This window comes from Leptodactylus fuscus, chromosome 1 (genome assembly GCF_031893055.1).
Source record: "Leptodactylus fuscus isolate aLepFus1 chromosome 1, aLepFus1.hap2, whole genome shotgun sequence".
In the NCBI taxonomy this organism is placed as follows: Eukaryota; Metazoa; Chordata; class Amphibia; order Anura; family Leptodactylidae; genus Leptodactylus; species Leptodactylus fuscus.
The window spans coordinates 298,935,786-298,954,915 of NC_134265.1; positions in this window are offsets into that span (position 1 = coordinate 298,935,786).

Here is a 19,130-nt window from a genome sequence, read left to right on the forward strand (position 1 = left end):
ACCTATCTGATCTCTGTTTGCATACATACTGAAAATTGTCACTCAAGCACTTTGCTAAAGTGTTTAGAGACTGCATCCCGGGCTCCCGGTCCTCTGCAAGTCTAATGCTCCTCCCTCTCTAGTCCAATGGATACAATAAGTGAAGAACATCCAATGAATTGTAGACTACCTCTTTCAAGAACACCCATGACTCTTGTCACTGCCTGGGCTCCCTGGATTCTTTTCCTGGGTTCCCAGGAGTATCAGAACCTTATTAATGGTTGAGCATCTGTTTTAGGCACCCTGCTCTCCTGGTGGATCACTGGAATACCCACTTTTCCCTTCTTGCACCCAGTTTTTTTTCCTTCCCCTGTTTTTCCTTCATGTTCTGATTCATATGATGGTGGTGTGATGGTTCAGATTATGGTGGCTGACATATAGACAATCAGGTTAATAGTCTATAGTCATGTCTACTCTGTATTTTTGCTTTGTATTGTTTTGCATGATCTTAATGTCTTTATTGACCTTCTTCTTGTGTTTTCAGGGTTGTTTCCTTGTACTTGTGTGGTCTATAAAGCCCATAAATAAAGAGTTTTTTTTAAAAAAATGTGTAGCACTATGCTTGGTAAGAACTGAAAATGTTGCAGCCTCTTCAAACAGCTGATCAGCCAGGTCTGGGTGTCAGACCCCTGCTGAGCTTGCTGGGACGCCATATAATGAGTGTGTTGTTGGCGTTGATGATCCACATGCTCTGGCATTTTGGCAGCTCTCAAGCTGGCCTGTTGCTGAATTCGTTCCTCGCGCTATTTCCGTGATTGTTGCGGCATCTCAGCAGCTCGCTGGGACACCATATAATGAGCATGTTGTTGGCGTTGATGATCCGCATGCTCCAGTGTTTCCGCAACTTTCAAGCTCGCCTGCCACTGAACTCGTTCCTCGCGCTGTGCCCGTGATTGTTGTGGCATCTCAGCAGCTCCCGGGGACGCCGTATAATGAGCGTGTTGTTGGCGTTGATGATCCGCCTGCTTCGGCATTTCCGCAGCTCTCAAGTTGGCCTGGCACTGAAGTTATTCTTCGCACCGTGCCTGTCATTGTTACGGCATCACAGCAGCTCGTTACGACACCATATAATGCATGTGTTGTTGGCGTCGATGATCCCCCCTCAGCTCTGCTTGAGGAGAACTCTTGACTTCTGGCTACCTTCATAGCTCTCTGTTATGGTCTGGGGATCCTTGACCACGGACTGGCCCCTGACTGATAACTTCTCAGTACAGTACAGGAAAAACACACCAAAAGAAAACAAAACCGGAAGTATGAGCAGTTTGGACTTCTAGTGTGGATCCTCCTGCACCCTGCCTTGCACAACTAGAAGTAGCCGTGGGCCCAACTAACTTGCCTGAATGGGCACGAGCACAGCCGGAGAAGTAGCTAACCTACCAAGGGAAATAGAGCCCCTGTCTAGCTTCACGTTTACGAAGGAGAGGCAGATACAGAACAAGCCCCCCACGGATGTCCAGACGCAGACTAACGGTGAACATGAGTAACGCAAAGCATAGGGAGAAAATAAACGTGAAACAGAATAACTGAACTTAAGCAAGGGATAGGAAAAAACAGAACTTAGGATCACACACAAAAAAAACCCTACCAAAATTCCAAACTTCCAAACAGAAAAATACCTAGGGCTCGCTGCGCCCGGAACACTATGTCTGGATACAAGCTCAATACTTAACAAACCAGTCCTGTGTGAACAGGAGCAAGAAACCGGATGGGCCAGGATGCAGATGGTAGCAGCTTCAGACAACAGACCATTACTGGAGAACAGGAACAGACGTTTAAGACCGGCATCAGATAGCATGTACAACAGCCTTATATAGTAAGAGAAGGCCTCGCCCATGGCCTGTCAAGTATTCAGCACTGCAGAGAACTTAACCCCTTCAGAGGCCAAGACACACCAGGCACTGATCCACCAGGCCACTCACCACGTGATCCACGCCCGAGTGCCAGAGCAGAAACAGCATGTCTGGTGTGAACATTCCCCTGCCGTGCATCAGGTGATTCACGTGCTGAATGCCGTCCGGACCAGTGGTGTAACTACCGTGGTAGCAGCAGTAGCAGCTGCCACAGGGCCCGGGACATTGGGGGCCCGGTGGCAGCCGCTACCGCTGCGTTTTTTGGGTTTTTTTAATAGCTCGTTACTGGCTGGAGTTACTCCAGCCGCTAACGGGCCCTATATACTTACCGATCCTGGCAGGGGCCGGGATCGGTAAGTGACACTGCGGGCCCCACAAGCACTATTATACTCGGGGGTCTTTTCGGACCCCCGAGTATAATGATCGGAAGTGCAGGAGAGGTAACTGAACATAAAAAACTGTGTTACTTACCTCTCCAGGCTCCGCGCAGGCTTCAGCCTACTTGTGTGATGTCTCAGACGTCACATGATCGGGGCCTGCGTCCTTATGCGTCGCAACGCAGGCTCCCGGTCACATGACGTCCCTGACGTCATTGAAGATGGCCGCCAGCGGGGAGTCGGGAGTCAGGTAAGTTACAGTGTTTTTTTTTTTTATGTTGTTCTTCCCCTGGGTCTCCGATTATTATACTCTGGGGTCTGAAAAGACCCCAGAGTATAATAATTGTTAATGGGTGTCCACAACGGGGCATAATAGTGGGTGAAGGGGCCACAATGGGGGATAATACTGTGTGTAGGGGCCACAATGGGGTATAATACTGTGTGCAGGGCCACTATGGGGGATAATACTGTGTGCAGGGGCCACTATGGTGCATAATAGTGTGTGCAGGGGCCACTATGGGGTATAATAGTGTGTGCAGGGGCCACTATGGGGTATAATAATGTGTGCAGGGGCCACTATGGGGTATAATAATGTGTGCAGGGGCCACTATGGGATATAATAATGTGTGCAGGGGCCACTATGGGGTATAATAATGTGTGCAGGGGCCACTATGGGGTATAATAGTGTGTGCAGGGGCCACTATGGGGTATAATACTGTGTGCAGGGGCCACTATGGGGTATAATAGTGTGTGCAGGGGCCACTATGGGGTATAATACTGTGTGCAGGGGCCACTATGGGGTATAATAATGTGTGCAGGGGCCACTATGGAGCGTAATAGTGTGCATAGGAATGCGGGGGGTGGGGTCGTGCGGGGTTTTCGGCGTCAGCCGGGGGGGGGGGGCATGTCAAAGGCTCGCCAGGGGGCCCCGCCATTCCTAGTTACGCCACTGGTCTGGACACTCTGCGCTGTTTGCTGTTCAAAGTGGGGCAAAATACTGTGTATAGGGGCTACTATGGGGCATAATATTAAGTGCACTGACCACTATGCGGCGTAATAGTATGTTCAGGGGCCACTATGGGGTGTAATAGTATGTGCAGGAGCCACTATGGGGTGTAATAGTATTTACAGGGGGGCCACTATGGGGCGTAATACTGTGTGCAGGGGCACTATGGGGCATAATAGAGTGCGCAGAAATGCGGGGGGAGGAGTTGTTCAGGATCTTTGCCGGGGGGAAGGGGCATGTCAAAAGTTTGCCACGGGGCCCCGCCATTCCTAGTTACACCACTGTATGGACACACAGGTTATTAAGTCACCCCTTTTAGCCACTCATAAAGCAACAAAAAGGAGGGATCAGTAAGACATGAATCATTGTGTTCTCTTCATAATTTCTGCAAGACTCCATGTGAAAAATGATGCAAGAGGCAAAATTATCTTGTTTAGTTTTATCTGTGGTTACTGCAGAGTAAAATATTTGCTTCAGTCAGAAATAATAACTATTCAGAGGTGCAAAGATTTGTGGGTAGACGGATATCATTTTAATGTATAATTTTTCATTTGCCCTTTATCAGTCAAGAACTCTGGACTCCCATGCCTTTTCTACTTTGCTATAGAGTGTTGGCTTGTTCTAGTTTTGCCCAACTTTGCGTTTTATATATCTATGTACCATACTTGTGGTTATGTGTTAGTGGATTGCACTTGGTCTGGGGCCAATCACAGTTAATGCTGCCCTATATTTACTGTAGGGGAGTTAGCTCCGTAGAAGAAGTGGTGTGGACCCAAACAGTCAAAGACAGGGATACAAAATAAGCAGCAAACAGGTTTAGAAAAAACTGAAAAATAAATAAACTTTGACTTCAGGCCCAAAATGTACAAAATATAATACAGCCTTAACTTCAGGCAAAAACAAAACAAAATCCTGCTCGTCTGAACCACTAACTAAACAGAAATGATAACCTACCAGCCACAATAACAAAACAAGTACAATATTGTCTCATTGGACTCCAGGTTACAGGACAGACCCATATGCCTCCTCTCATTCCATGGATCTGTACTGGAGAGCAGAAATGAGCCAAGGACTCGCACCTGGTTCTGAGGCATACTCCAGATCCGCCCTGGACCACACATAAGTTAAAAACCTGAGGGAGATATAGTGAGATTCCAGCACTCTGTCTGTCACCTTCTCACATAACCCGCAGCTCAGTACTTCATTTTCCCGTTGGCTTCCAGGTCTAAGAACCAACAGCGCTACAACACTTTTGCCCAAGCAGGGTAATAACAGCCATTGCTATAGCTTTAACTTGTAACGGAGAGAGTTCTGTAGAGGATCAGTTGTTAGACCTCATAATGCCTTACCACAAGAAGTATCAGTTGTTAGACCTCATAATGCCTTACCACAAGAAGTATTACTAATAGCAAAAACAATTTCAGAATTTGCAGCATAAATGGACATTTATCTCATGACTCAGGAGAATTATAATTCACATATTAAGTCAAGGGTGGATGACATTGATAATCTGATCAAGTAAACTTATTTGACTGTTGACTGGTCTTGTAGGAAATCATTTGTCATCTCTGTGTGAGTTGAAGTAAGGTGAGGCTAACATTGCTTATGTTTTACCTTTCTATGACTCAAGGAGCAAGATCTAAGGAAGGTTAATCGCAATCGGAGTTGAGAGTGGGATTCGGATGAAGGGTTACCTACCCTGGAGCAGTTAGGTAGGGGTGTGGAGAGGGGTACAGAATTAGAGTTTCTGGAGTTCCTGCCTTTCCCCTGTTCTCCTGCCTGTGTTGCTATGTGTTAAACCAGGGGTGCCTAATACGTCGATCACGATCTACTGGTCGATCGCGAAGGACGTATGGGTCGATCGCGGGATCGGTGTCTGCTTGTTGACAGCGCAGGCTGAGAATCATCTTCGGACACTGGCAGGGCGGGGCCTTGCACTCGTTCGCAGTCAGGGCTGCGGCGGCCCCGCCTGCCAGTGTCCGGAGATGATTCTCAGCCTGCTTTGTGAACAAGCAGACACCGGAGAGCTGTCTTCTGCTCTCACGCTCCGCCCTGCCCACAGGCCCTGCCCCGGTCCGCGCCCCGCCCCACCCCCGCCCACAAGAAGTGGGTAGTAGATCTTATCCTTTGGTCAGTTACTAAAGTAGCTCACATGCTCAAAAAGTGTGAGTACCCCTGTGTTAAACAGACTCAGTATTTTGTTGGCTCCTTTAGCTTTATATTAGTAGCTGCTTTGTCAGGAGGGACAGTCCGAAGAGGAAGGGGCCGGAGTGCAGAAAGACTCTGCTTGTGCTCACTTTGGTTCTCTTAACTTCTGGGATGTGTCAGCTATCTAAAGAAGTCTAATGGGCAGTCTCATAGACAGCTAATGGAATGACAGCAAGCATACTCAGGGAAAACATTAAAACTTGGGCCAATCCCTTTAACAAATTAACATAAAGTATATGTGGAGATTTAAGGGGAACCTGTCAGGTGGTTTTTCAACACCAAACTGGTCCCAACAGACGTAGCATTGAGTAAAGACCTTTCCAACGGTGCCCCTCACTAAGCTTCCTTTAGCTGGAAAGTCAGATTATAGGCGTCTAAAATGTAAGATTGGTGTATGCAAATTTACCTTAATTAGTCATAGCGGTGGGGAGAAGCTTCATCTAATCATGCATTCATTGCACTAAACCCCACACAGTGAAGCCTGTGGATAGGTAGGGTATCAGGTTGACGTCAGACAAGGAGGAGCATTTCAATCACACGACACATGGTGTGATTTAGTGCTAAGACTGCTTGACTTGATGAAGCTGCTCCCCATGCACATGCAGGGAGAAGTTTAGGGTAGTAAAACCACCTGACAAGTTCCCTTTAAGAGGAAAAAAAATAAATAGAGGTATATGGAAAGGCGCCACTAGTCAAGGTATGAATTTCTGTTGATGAGCTATAATGGTCCACATTCACCTTTCACTGGGTGCAAAGAGTAGAATTCAACCTCTTCTCTGTGAATTGTCAGACAAAATTCACTTCTTCACGATGCGGTAAATCCACAATAAAAAAAAAGTGGTTTTTTTCATATTCAATTAATGGTTATTAAAGACTTATTAAAACACTTTATATAACGTCCCAAAAGGAGGTTCCAGCTCTGGTTCCAGCTGGCATCGAATATTTGAAGCGTTTAACCCCTTGGTGTCCGGCTGATTACACGCATTCCTATGCCGGCGAGGTATTCGATCGAATACTACTCGCTCAACACTAGTTGCCATGTAAATTCTTAATCAAACATTACCCTGGAAGAAAAAAAAATAAAAGATGTTCTGTATGCAAAATATTACATGAAATCAGATTAAAAAATTATTGTACTGTGATCGCTTGAAGTTGGGGGTCAAAAAAGTGCGGGTCTAAAGGTCGAAGGTTAACTGTTTTCTAGATTTGTCCTTTTCGAGAAGAGAATAGTAGCTGAGTAACTAAAGATGAATTTGCCTAAAGCAATATATTCATGTATTGAAATAAATGTATTAAATGTCAAGTTCATCTTTTTCTTTCTTTAAAAATATAGATTTAAAATTTTAGTGTCATCCAGGTTTCATTGAATTTCTAGGCAACAGCTCATAGTTCTAATCTTTACCATCTTTTCCTTAGGAGATCTTAAAGAGTCTCCCTTCTTGCTTCCTCTTGACACAAAGAGACCATACTGTATGTAGTGATGTGTAGGTCAAGGCGTCCTCTCTGCCATAAAAACATCTAAACTCAGTAAATTCACACTACAGAAAGACTTCATGCACATGTCCAAGTTTGCCATCCGAGGGGGCATCTGAAAGCCCGCTATATTCTGAAGGAAATAGCGCAGGTCCTATCCTACTGTTTCCTCGGAACAGAAAGTTTCCCAAGCCCCCATAGAGGTAAACGCATAATGGAATGATGACACTTAGATGTCACGCCAACTCAGTGGTGAACCTAGCCCCTCTGCTGCCTGAGGCGGACGATCGAAAGACGCCCCCCCCCCCCCTCCCGTCCGGGGGGGGGGGGGGGGGTGATGTTCATCTTTTGATCGTCAGCCAAAGACAGCAGGGGGGGGGAACATTACAATAAATACAATGAAGTGATACTCACAGGAGATGTCTCCCCACATTTCCAGTCTCTTCCCTTTGGACCGCCATGACCACTTCTTTCAGCTGTGACTTGACTCTGTAAAGTTTGAAACACAGACATCTTTGACTCCTCAATTCTCCCACAGCGGCCCCTGCAGCCTATATTATGCCCCACAGTGGCACAATAGAGGTTGCAGCGGGGCTGCTGTGGGGCATAATAGAGATTACAGGGGCCACAGTGGAACCTTCAAGCTCTATTATGCCCCACAGTTGCACACCCATGAACTATTATTATACTCAGGGGTCTTTTCAGACCCCCGAGTATAATAATCGGAGCCCCAGGGGAGATGAGGGAACATAATAAACACTGTTACTCACCTCTGTGCTGTGTGAGCCCCCTCCCTCTGCTCACAGTGCTCGTCCATAGACAAGTATTATCAGGAGGGGAGGGGGCGTTCCTCCCCACTCACACAGTACAGCGATATAGGCGCTGCTGGGAAGAAGGACATTCCTGACAGACTGTCAGGAACGCCTTTCTGACTGTGAAGAGCTACGGTACCGGCACTGCTAGCTCTTCACCCGGGACACAGATCGGGAAAGCCGACAGTGCGCTGAATTCAGCGCACTGTCAGCTTTCCAGCGGTATATAAAACTGCCTGTGCCCAAACCCATGAAAGGTCCTCTTTAATGCTAGCAGGCTTCGGACCTATATGGTAATGCCCAGACGTCACGTGGTCTGGAATATTACCATATAGGCCCGAAGCCTGCCCTAGCAGTACCATACAGGCCAAAGCCTGTGTTAGCAGTAACAGGCTATTACTACTAGCACAGGCTTCGGGCCTATATGGTACTGCTAGGGCAGGCTTTGGGCCTATATGGTAATATTCCAGACCACGTGACGTCTGGGCACTACCATATAGGCCCAAAGCCTGCTAGGAGTAACACCGGATCCCGGAGAGCTAAGTAACACTGTTTATTATGTTCCCTCACCTCCCCTGGGGCTCCGATTATTATACTCGGAGGTCTGAAAAGACCCCCGAATATAATAATAGTGGTAGTGAGATCGCGGCCTGCCCGGGCCTACTCACTGCCGGCCTCCGCGGCCTATAGTACAAGGGGAAGCGGGGGCGGCAGTGAGCAGGTCTGGGAAGGTAGGTAAATAGGCCACTACCTCCTGGAGATACTCCAGCAGGTAGCGGCCTATTATAAAACAAAAAAAGAAGTTTTATACTTACCGATCTTGTTGTTGTTCCTGCTGCCTCCGCGATCCTCTTCTCCTGCAGGCTGACGTCTGCGTAGGCGGCGTCACAAGGCCGCAGACGCACGCTGATATGTCCTCAGACGTCTAGGTATCAGCGAGCGTCATCACGTAATGACGCCGCCCACGCTGATACCTAGACGTCTGAGTACGTATCAGCGTGCATAGGCGGCCTAGTGACGCTGCCTACGCAGACATCTGAACCAGCGCAGAGAGAAGCAGCTCTCCTGCGCTGGTTCGAAGTAAAAAAAATAAAAAAATAAATAATAAAAAAAAAAAGTCGCCCGTGCGCTGCCCCCCTCCTGTGTGCCGCCAGAAGCGACCGCCTCAGGTCGCCTCATTAGAGGTGCGGCCCTAGCCAACTACATTCATCTGCCAAATCGACTTCCAACTCAGATGCACAATTGGTTGTATGTATGGGATCTAAAGTTGCATTCTGTGATTTTAATACAGTTGCACCCTTTCTTACCTTTCCTATTGGCTGAACATGCATACATACCCTTCCCCACTGGCTGTTCACACATAGACACAAATAGGATAGTTAGCATTTCACTTTGTGATAACCCGTCATTAGAGATGAGCGAGTACTATTCGAAAGGGCAGTTTCGAATAGCACGCACCCATAGAAATGAATGGACGCAGACGGCACGCAGACGGTTAAGCGGCAGGACGCTGGCCCCTCTATGTGCCGGCCGGGTCCATTCATAGCTATGGGTGCGTGCTATTCGAAACTGCCCTTTCGAATAGTACTCGTTCATCTTTACTTGTCGTGAAACCGTGTTCAGAAAAGTTACTTTTTTTGCAATACACATATCTGGACCAAGAGGACAGTAAAAGGTGGAAACGAGACGAGTATCAAGAGATAGCGAGTTTTTTAGGGCAGAATTGTTTTTGATATTATGTCACAAAATGATATCTTATATTTTTCTATGTGTGGCTATTAGAGATGAGCGAGTAGTGAAATATTCGAGATTCGATATTCGTTTCCAGTAGAGTCTCAATATTTGACTACTCGATCGAATATCGAATCCCATTATAGTCTATGGGAAAAAATGCTCGTTTCAGGGGAAACCACTATTCGACTAAAAGAGAGTCACCAAGTCCATAAGTAGCAGGAGGAGAGTGTTTAGGAGGAGCGCTGTGCAGTTAAAGCGCATGGACCCCATTATAGTCTATGGGGTTTGTGCGCTTTAACTGTACAGCGCTTGCAGTTGCGCTAATATTCCATTTGGGGGGGTCCTCCTGCGGACTCCTTCCGGATGGGAGGCAAGCGTTAATGTGAACCAGCCCTTACTCGTCCTGCAGAACCACCATTGATTGGCCGAATGCTATACACTGTATAGCTTTCGGCAAATCAATGCTGGTTCTGCCGCAGGCTCGTCCTTGCTAGTCGGGAGAGCTGGCAGCTTGTGTTTATGCTTGTGTTTATGCGGGAGCTGACTTTTTCTCATAGGAATGAATAGTCCAGCATTGATTGGCCAGTGTACAGCATTCGGCCAATCAACACTGGTTCTGCCAGAGGCTCGTCTGTGAGGAGGCGGAGTCAAAGATCGGATCACAATGGAGTCTGCTGTGGTCCGATTTTAGATTCCGCCTCCTCACAGACGAGCCTTTGGCAGAACCAGCGTTGATTTGCCAAATGCTATACACTGTATAGCATGCGGCCAATCTACGCTGGTTCTGAATCGAATCGATACTGCGAATAGCGATAGTACTCGATCGAGTACGAGTATTTCGAATACTATAGTATTCGTTCGAATTCTACTCGCTCATCTCTAGTGGCTACCCATTGTTTGCTTTGTGACTATTATTACTTGTGAGAAGGTGACAGGTAAAGTTCTGCAATGCCGCTATATATCCTTCAGACTCCTCACTTATGTATGGTGACTGAGGTCACAACACAGGTCTGTAACAAAACCTCAGCTGTGAGATGGCTCCTTCTGTTAACTACTTCTCATCCTACAGCAGGAAGGAGCCTTCAAGAGCAGGTGGGAGTTGGGCCTCATTAAAGGCCTAGAAAAAGTTGTTGGGCAGTTCCTGGGGGAGAGAGAAGTAGCTGGGTTCTGTCCTAACACCCTACATTTGGTGAGATGAGCAAGATGTATGTTATTGTTTTTTGCCTGAAGTTAAAGCTTGTTTATTTTCTGCCAATTTTTGTGAAAATAAACGTACAGGGCAAAACGTGTTTGAACCTTATTTTTATGTGTCTGTCTCTGTCTGGGTCCACTGCTGCTACCGCTGAGCTTACTCTCCACACATACTATTAACATTATAGTGGGATTCCACACTTCATTTGTAGTGTCTGGCATGCCAGGGTGCATCTACGGATGTTTTTTTACATGACCTGTAGCCCTGGTTTGATACTGTGTATTTAACTCTTTCCTTACACTGAACATTATTATTCATTATCAATGCTGTAGTGATGTGGCTGCTGTGTTGTGAGCCGAGTTTGTTGGTCCTTTAGGCCATCTTGTATGCACATTTCTTAGAGAACACCATTTTAGGGTTAGGTTCCAGTTGGGGTCATATGCTGGTTAGGGCATTGCCCCTGAGGTAGGCTTTAGGGTCAGCCTTATGTTGAAGCTAGTGCAGCTCCATGCAATGTTTAGTGGTTAGAATTGTACAGTAAAAGTCCCATTATTTGAACTGGGATGAGCATGTAGTACATGTGGTGTACCTTTCCTTACTACATAGACTTGGGTTACTTTCTGTGCTACAAGTTTCTCTGATGCCCACCCCTTTAGCAATAGGCAATGTTGTAAGAAGTCTATTGTAGGATGCCACACTGAAGTATGAAGTGTTGTATTCCTGAAATCAGTGGCTATTATCTGGCAATAGCTATATTCTTCATCACATTTTCAGACCTAATGGTAACATTGCTAAAATATAGTATCATACCCCATAGGCCTTAAGATTCACTACCAAGCTACATCATTACGTTTGGAGCAAATATGATCTTTAAATAGTATTATTTATTCTAAATTGAAGCACAAGAATTAAAAAGTGTAGCTATTACGACAGGTAATATATATATATATATATATATATATATATATATCATTGTAAATAAGAGACAGACAAGCAGTTTAGAAAAACTTGCAGATGAAAGGAAGGAATGCAAGCTGTCATGCCAGCAGAGAAACAGACCTTGAAGTGGCAGTTATATAACAGTTCTTTCTAATTAGGGAAAACTTCTAACAAGCCAATGAAGAAATGAGGGCACAGTCGGTTCTGAAAATCGGAGTTTACTCTGCTGTATCAGGTGACCAAATACCTTCATGTAGAGTCAGACCTTCAGAGCTTTACATCACCTACTCAGAGGCAACGAGAACGCGGCATACGGAAACTAATAGCTCCCATAGTGCAAAACTAACCCAAAGAGAAGACATAGGTAACACGTCTAATAATCCAGTATATCGGAAGTCTAAAGTGTAAAGAAAACCATTATATCTATGGAAGGTAGACGAGCCTGCATGCACTAATAGTTAAACAGGTAGTCTGAAAACACATCAACTTTTTATCACAGTGGCTGATGTTGGGTAACAGATCTGGTGCAGGTTTAGACTGTCGAGTCCGAGATTATATTAACTATCTAAGAATTAGACACTTTTCACTATGTCAATAATATCATAAACTGAGCCAAATGTTCTATTGTGACGTGTGCCAATAGAAAATCTGGTGCACTTAGTCAGTCTGTGCCAGGACTAACTATCACATTCGCCTATTTGATTATTCTGCATATTCCTAGATCAATTTAACCACGCCCCTTTTTGGATATATTTTATGAACTGGCGAGAGCGTCACATTTCTATACTAATATCTATATGAGATGTTTCGGAATTTTAATTCTGGCGCAGTTCTAGACAGAATTCTGGCAGATAAACTTTAGCCTCTGTACACATAGTCACATCTTAAGACAAGACCCCTATTGATTTAAACCCCCCTATCCCCCATTATTGAACTAGTAAAAAAAAAAAAAAAAAAAACACTTTTAAACTAGATGAAACAATTTTCACATCTGCATCAAGAGTCCATCTGAGATCCATCGGAAGAAAAATTGCTGTAAGCCTTGCTGCAAGTGATTTCTGTTAAAAACCGGACACTTGACGGATAACCAACAGACCCTAACAGATGGTTCCTCGGGCTCTGATCATATCCATCATTTTTAGGAGCTATTTTGTCCATTTGTAGCGTGATGTGGGCACATTGTAAGCCTGAATATAGATGCACCCACCATGGTAAGCTTCCAGCATATTTGTAAATTTCTATATTTTAGATAACTGTAATTATTATTTTATTGCTACATATATAGGGTCAATATATTCCAAAGCTCTGTATACAGACATCTACATTCACTTATATCAGTCCCATATCGCAGTGTCATTACTCACTCATACACACATCTCCTAAAACTTCATTGCATGAAGGTTAATTTTCCACCTTAGTAGATAATAAGGGAACACAACTTTATCCAGCCCAAAGGGCTAACTAAGCAGTCAGAACTGCTGATGTATAATACAGATGGGCTGGAATCACGCATGCACAGTTTTGATGCCTTTTGAGCCAAAGCCAGAAGAAAAGAATGGAAAATATAAAGGGACAGACACCTGAACATGTGCTTTTCCTATCCAACTGACAGGATATCAAAATATCAAGAATACATGCAGTTTTGGCATGCGCTTTTCTCTCTCAATGCCTATGTATCAGTTAAATGGATTCTTTTTTTCAGTGTTTCTAATCCATATTGTGGGGATAACGTCTTTCCTTCTCAGGTGTGTGGAGACTTATACAGCCATGTCTAATCCATGTAACTGAAGTAAAAAATGTGGTGTAAAGACATCACTATTGTTTACCCATTAAAAAAAAAACCCTTAAAATCACAAAGTTATGTTACTTATGGTCTACTCTTGCATTTTCCCTTGTCCTCCATTTTGTATCTTGTTTGTAACAACTGTCCGGTTCTATAATCTGTGGCGGACAGTATGTCACTGGAAGAAAGGGACTCCTAGCGTCATAGATCGTAATACTGCTAGTAGAGATGAGCGAACACTGTTCGGATCAGCCGATCGGAACAGCACTCACCCATAGAAATGAATGGAAGCACCTGTGACGCCGGCCAGCCGCCGGCAAAGTCAGCGTCACAGGTGCTTCCATTCATTTCTATGGGTGCATGCTGTTCGGATCGGCTGATCCGAACAGTGTTCGCTCATCTCTAACTGCTAGGAGTCCTGCTACTGGCATAAGGGTGCAGGATGGAAATCCGGCCAACACGCAAACTGAATTTCACAGCTGCTATTCGTGTGAATACATGTTTAAGTTTAATGAAGTCCAGACACAATTTTAATAACTTTTTTTTATTCCATTAAGAATTTAAAAATATAAAAATGTGCAAAAAAAGTATCAAAAAGTTATATGTAAAAATAACCAAATAAAACTGTTCTGTATTATAGATGTGCCACATGTAATTTTTTGGCATTAAACATTTGCTCAGTTGTTCCTTAGGAACAGGCCACAAGCTGTGTTGTTTTTTGTTTATGTGCAATAAGAGGGAGTTTTGCTATGAAGTAAGTTATATCATTGTAAATGACACTGCAAATCTTTAAGAAGCTGGTTGTATAGTGAGTCCCAATGCCCAGAAAACTGCAGGGTTTGATTATTATTTTTATTATTATTATTATTATTATTATTATTAGAGATGAGCGAACACTAAAATGTTCGAGGTTCGAAATTCGATTCGAACAGCCGCTCAATGTTCGTGTGTTCGAACGGGTTTCGAACCCCATTATAGTCTATGGGGAACAGATACTCGTTAAGGGGGAAACCCAAATCCGTGTCTGGAGGGTCACCAAGTCCACTATGACACCCCAGGAAATGATGCCAACACCTCTGGAATGACACTGGGACAGCAGGGGAAGCATGTCTGGGGGCATCTAACACACCAAAGACCCTCTATTACCCCAACATCACAGCCTAACAACTACACACTTTACACACTCAATACCACCTCTCTGACAGTAGGAAAACACCTTGAAACATGTGTATTTGGCACTTGCAGTGAGGAGAGCTTGTCACCAGCAGTGAATTTGGCCCTTGTAGTAAGTTGAGGTTGGCACCAACATTTGTTTTGAAAATCAGGGTGGATTGAGCCTCTAACCAGCAGAGTTTGGGCAAATTCATGGTGGAGGGAGCCTCTAAAAACCCCAGTTTGGACCAATTCATGGTGGAGGGAGCCTCTAACCAGCCCAGTTTGGGCAAATTCATGGTGGAGGGAGCCTCTAAAAAACCCAGTTTGGACCAATTCATGGTGGAGGGAGCCTCTAACCAGCCCAGTTTGGGCAAATTCATGGTGGAGGGAGCCTCTAAACAGCCCAGTTTGGGCAAATTCATGGTGGAGGGAGCCTCTAACCAGCCCAGTTTGGACCAATTAATGGTGGAGGGAGCCTCTAACCACCCCAGTTTGGACCAATTCATGGTGGAGGGAGCCTCTAAACAGCCAAGTTTGGACCAATTCATGGTGAAGGGAGCCTCTAAAAACCCGTTTGGACCAATTCATGGTGGAGGGAGCCTCTAACCAGCCCAGTTTGGGCAAATTCATGGTGGAGGGAGCCTCTAACCAGCCCAGTTTGGACCAATTAATGGTGGAGGGAGCCTCTAAACAGCCCAGTTTGGGCAAATTCATGGTGGAGGGAGCCTCTAACCAGCCCAGTTTGGGCAAATTCATGGTGGAGGGAGCCTCTAACCAGCCCAGTTTGGACCAATTAATGGTGGAGGGAGCCTCTAACCAGCCCAGTTTGGACCAATTAATGGTGGAGGGAGCCTCTAACCACCCCAGTTTGGACCAATTCATGGTGGAGGGAGCCTCTAACCAGCCCAGTTTGGGCAAATTCATGGTGGAGGGAGCCTCTAACCAGCCCAGTTTGGACCAATTAATGGTGGAGGGAGCCTCTAACCACCCCAGTTTGGACCAATTCATGGTGGAGGGAGCCTCTAAACAGCCAAGTTTGGACCAATTCATGGTGAAGGGAGCCTCTAAAAACCCGTTTGGACCAATTCATGGTGGAGGGAGCCTCTAACCAGCCCAGTTTGGGCAAATTCATGGTGGAGGGAGCCTCTAAACAGCCCAGTTTGGGCAAATTCATGGTGGAGGGAGCCTCTAACCAGCCCAGTTTGGACCAATTCATGGTGGAGGGAGCCTCTAAAAAACCCAGTTTGGACCAATTCATGGTGGAGGGAGCCTCTAAACAGCCCAGTTTGGGCAAATTCATGGTGGAGGGAGCCTCTAACCAGCCCAGTTTGGACCAATTCATGGTGGAGGGAGCCTCTAACCAGCCCAGTTTGGACCAATTAATGGTGGAGGGAGCCTCTAAACAGCCAAGTTTTGGGAAATTCATGGTGGAGGGAGCCTCTAACCAGCCCAGTTTGGACCAATTCATGGTGGAGGGAGCCTCTAAACAGCCCAGTTTGGGCAAATTCATGGTGGAGGGAGCCTCTAACCAGCCCAGTTTGGACCAATTCATGGTGGAGGGAGCCTCTAACCAGCCCAGTTTGGACCAATTCATGGTGGAGGGAGCCTCTAACCAGCCCAGTTTGGACCAATTAATGGTGGAGGGAGCCTCTAACCAGCCCAGTTTGGACCAATTCATGGTGGAGGGAGCCTCTAACCAGCCCAGTTTGGACCAATTAATGGTGGAGGGAGCCTCTAAACAGCCCAGTTTGGGCAAATTCATGGTGGAGGGAGCCTCTAACCAGCCCAGTTTGGGCAAATTCATGGTGGAGGGAGCCTCTAACCAGCCCAGTTTGGACCAATTAATGGTGGAGGGAGCCTCTAACCAGCCCAGTTTGGACCAATTAATGGTGGAGGGAGCCTCTAAACAGCCCAGTTTGGGCAAATTCATGGTGGAGGGAGCCTCTAACCAGCCCAGTTTGGGCAAATTCATGGTGGAGGGAGCCTCTAACCAGCCCAGTTTGGACCAATTAATGGTGGAGGGAGCCTCTAACCAGCCCAGTTTGGACCAATTCATGGTGGAGGGAGCCTCTAAAAAACCCAGTTTGGACCAATTCATGGTGGAGGGAGCCTCTAAACAGCCCAGTTTGGGCAAATTCATGGTGGAGGGAGCCTCTAACCAGCCCAGTTTGGACCAATTAATGGTGGAGGGAGCCTCTAAACAGCCCAGTTTGGGCAAATTCATGGTGGAGGGAGCCTCTAACCAGCCCAGTTTGGACCAATTCATGGTGGAGGGAGCCTCTAACCAGCCCAGTTTGGGCAAATTCATGGTGGAGGGAGCCTCTAACCAGCCCAGTTTGGACCAATTAATGGTGGAGGGAGCCTCTAACCAGCCCAGTTTGGACCAATTCATGGTGGAGGGAGCCTCTAACCAGCCCAGTTTGGACCAATTAATGGTGGAGGGAGCCTCTAAACAGCCAAGTTTTGGGAAATTCATGGTGGAGGGAGCCTCTAACCAGCCCAGTTTGGACCAATTCATGGTGGAGGGAGCCTCTAAACAGCCCAGTTTGGGCAAATTCATGGTGGAGGGAGCCTCTAACCAGCCCAGTTTGGACCAATTAATGGTGGAGGGAGCCTCTAACCAGCCCAGTTTGGACCAATTCATGGTGGAGGGAGCCTCTAACCAGCCCAGTTTGGACCAATTAATGGTGGAGGGAGCCTCTAAACAGCCAAGTTTTGGGAAATTCATGGTGGAGGGAGCCTCTAACCAGCCCAGTTTGGACCAATTCATGGTGGAGGGAGCCTCTAAAAAACCCAGTTTGGACCAATTCATGGTGGAGGGAGCCTCTAAACAGCCCAGTTTGGGCAAATTCATGGTGGAGGGAGCCTCTAACCAGCCCAGTTTGGACCAATTAATGGTGGAGGGAGCCTCTAAACAGCCCAGTTTGGGCAAATTCATGGTGGAGGGAGCCTCTAAACAGCCCAGTTTGGGCAAATTCATGGTGGAGGGAGCCTCTAACCAGCCCAGTTTGGACCAATTAATGGTGGAGGGAGCCTCTAAACAGCCCAGTTTGGGCAAATTCATGGTGGAGGGAGCCTCTAACCAGCCCAGTTTGGGCAAATTCATGGTGGAGGGAGCCTCTAACCAGCCCAGTTTGGACCAATTCATGGTGGAGGGAGCCTCTAAACAGCCCAGTTTGGGCAAATTCATGGTGGAAGGAGCCTCTAACCAGCAGAGTTGTGGGAAAGCAGGGTGGAGGGAGCCTCTAACCAGCAGAGTTGGTGGAAATCAGGGTGGAGGGAGCCTCTAACCAGCAGAGTTGGGGGAAATCATGTTGGAGGGAGCCTAGTATTAGCAGAATTGTGCAACGCTTATGGTGGATGAGTATGAGGATGCGGAGGAATTGGAGAGGTTGAGTACAGACATGGAGTTTCATGTTGGGGTGCTTTACACAGGTGGGCACAAAAATGACGGCTCTACCCAGTGGTGGTTCATTTTTATCAAAGTGAGCCGGTCGGCACTCTCAGCTGACAGACGGGTGCGCTTGTCAGTGATGATGCCACCGGCTGCACTGAACACCCTCTCAGATAGGACGCTGGCGGCAGGACAGGACAGCACCTCCAAGGCATATAGGGCAAGTTCAAGCCACAGGTCCAACTTCGACACCCAATACGTGTAGGGCGCAGAGGGGTCGGAGAGGACAGGGCTGTGGTCGGAAAGGTATTCCCGCAACATGCGCCTATACTTCTCACGCCTGGTGACACTAGGACCCTCCGTGGCGGCACTTTGGCGAGGGGGTGCCATCAAGGTGTCCCAGACCTTAGACAGTGTGCCCCTCGTTTGTGTGGACTGGTGAGAACTTGGTTGCCTACTGGAGGAACTGCCCTCCCTGCCGCCACTGTCACATGCTGGAAACATCTCCATCATATTCTGCACCAATTGCCTGTGGCAAGCATTGATGCGATTGGCCCTCCCCTCTACCGGAATAAAAGACGAGATGTTGTTTTTATACCGGGGGTCAAGGATAGCAAAGATCCAGTACTGGTTGTCCTCCATGATTTTGACAATACGCTTGTCGGTTGTAAAGCACCCCAACATGAACTCAGCCATGTCTGCCACAGTGTTAGTTGGCATGACTCCTCTGGCCCCACCGGAAAGTTCAATCTCCATTTCCTCCTCATCCTCCATGTCTACCCATCCGCGCTGCAACAATGGGACGATTCGAAGTTGCCCGGAAGCCTCCTGTATCACCATCACATCATCGGACAACTCTTCTTCCTCCTCCTCCTCCTCCTCCTCCTCCTCCATTAAACGCAGTGAAGCGGACAGATGTGTGGACCTACTCTCCAGCTGTGACGGATCGGATGCTATCCCTAACTCCTCTGTGTGATCTGAGTTATCCCTGATGTCAATCAGGGATTCTCTCAGAACACACAAGAGCGGGATTGTAAGGCTCACCATCGCATCCTCAGAGCTCACCCTCCTTGTGGACTCCTCAAAGACCCGTAGGATGTCACAAAGGTCTCTCATCCATGGCCACTCATGGATGTGAAACTGAGGCAGCTGACTTTGTGGCACCCTA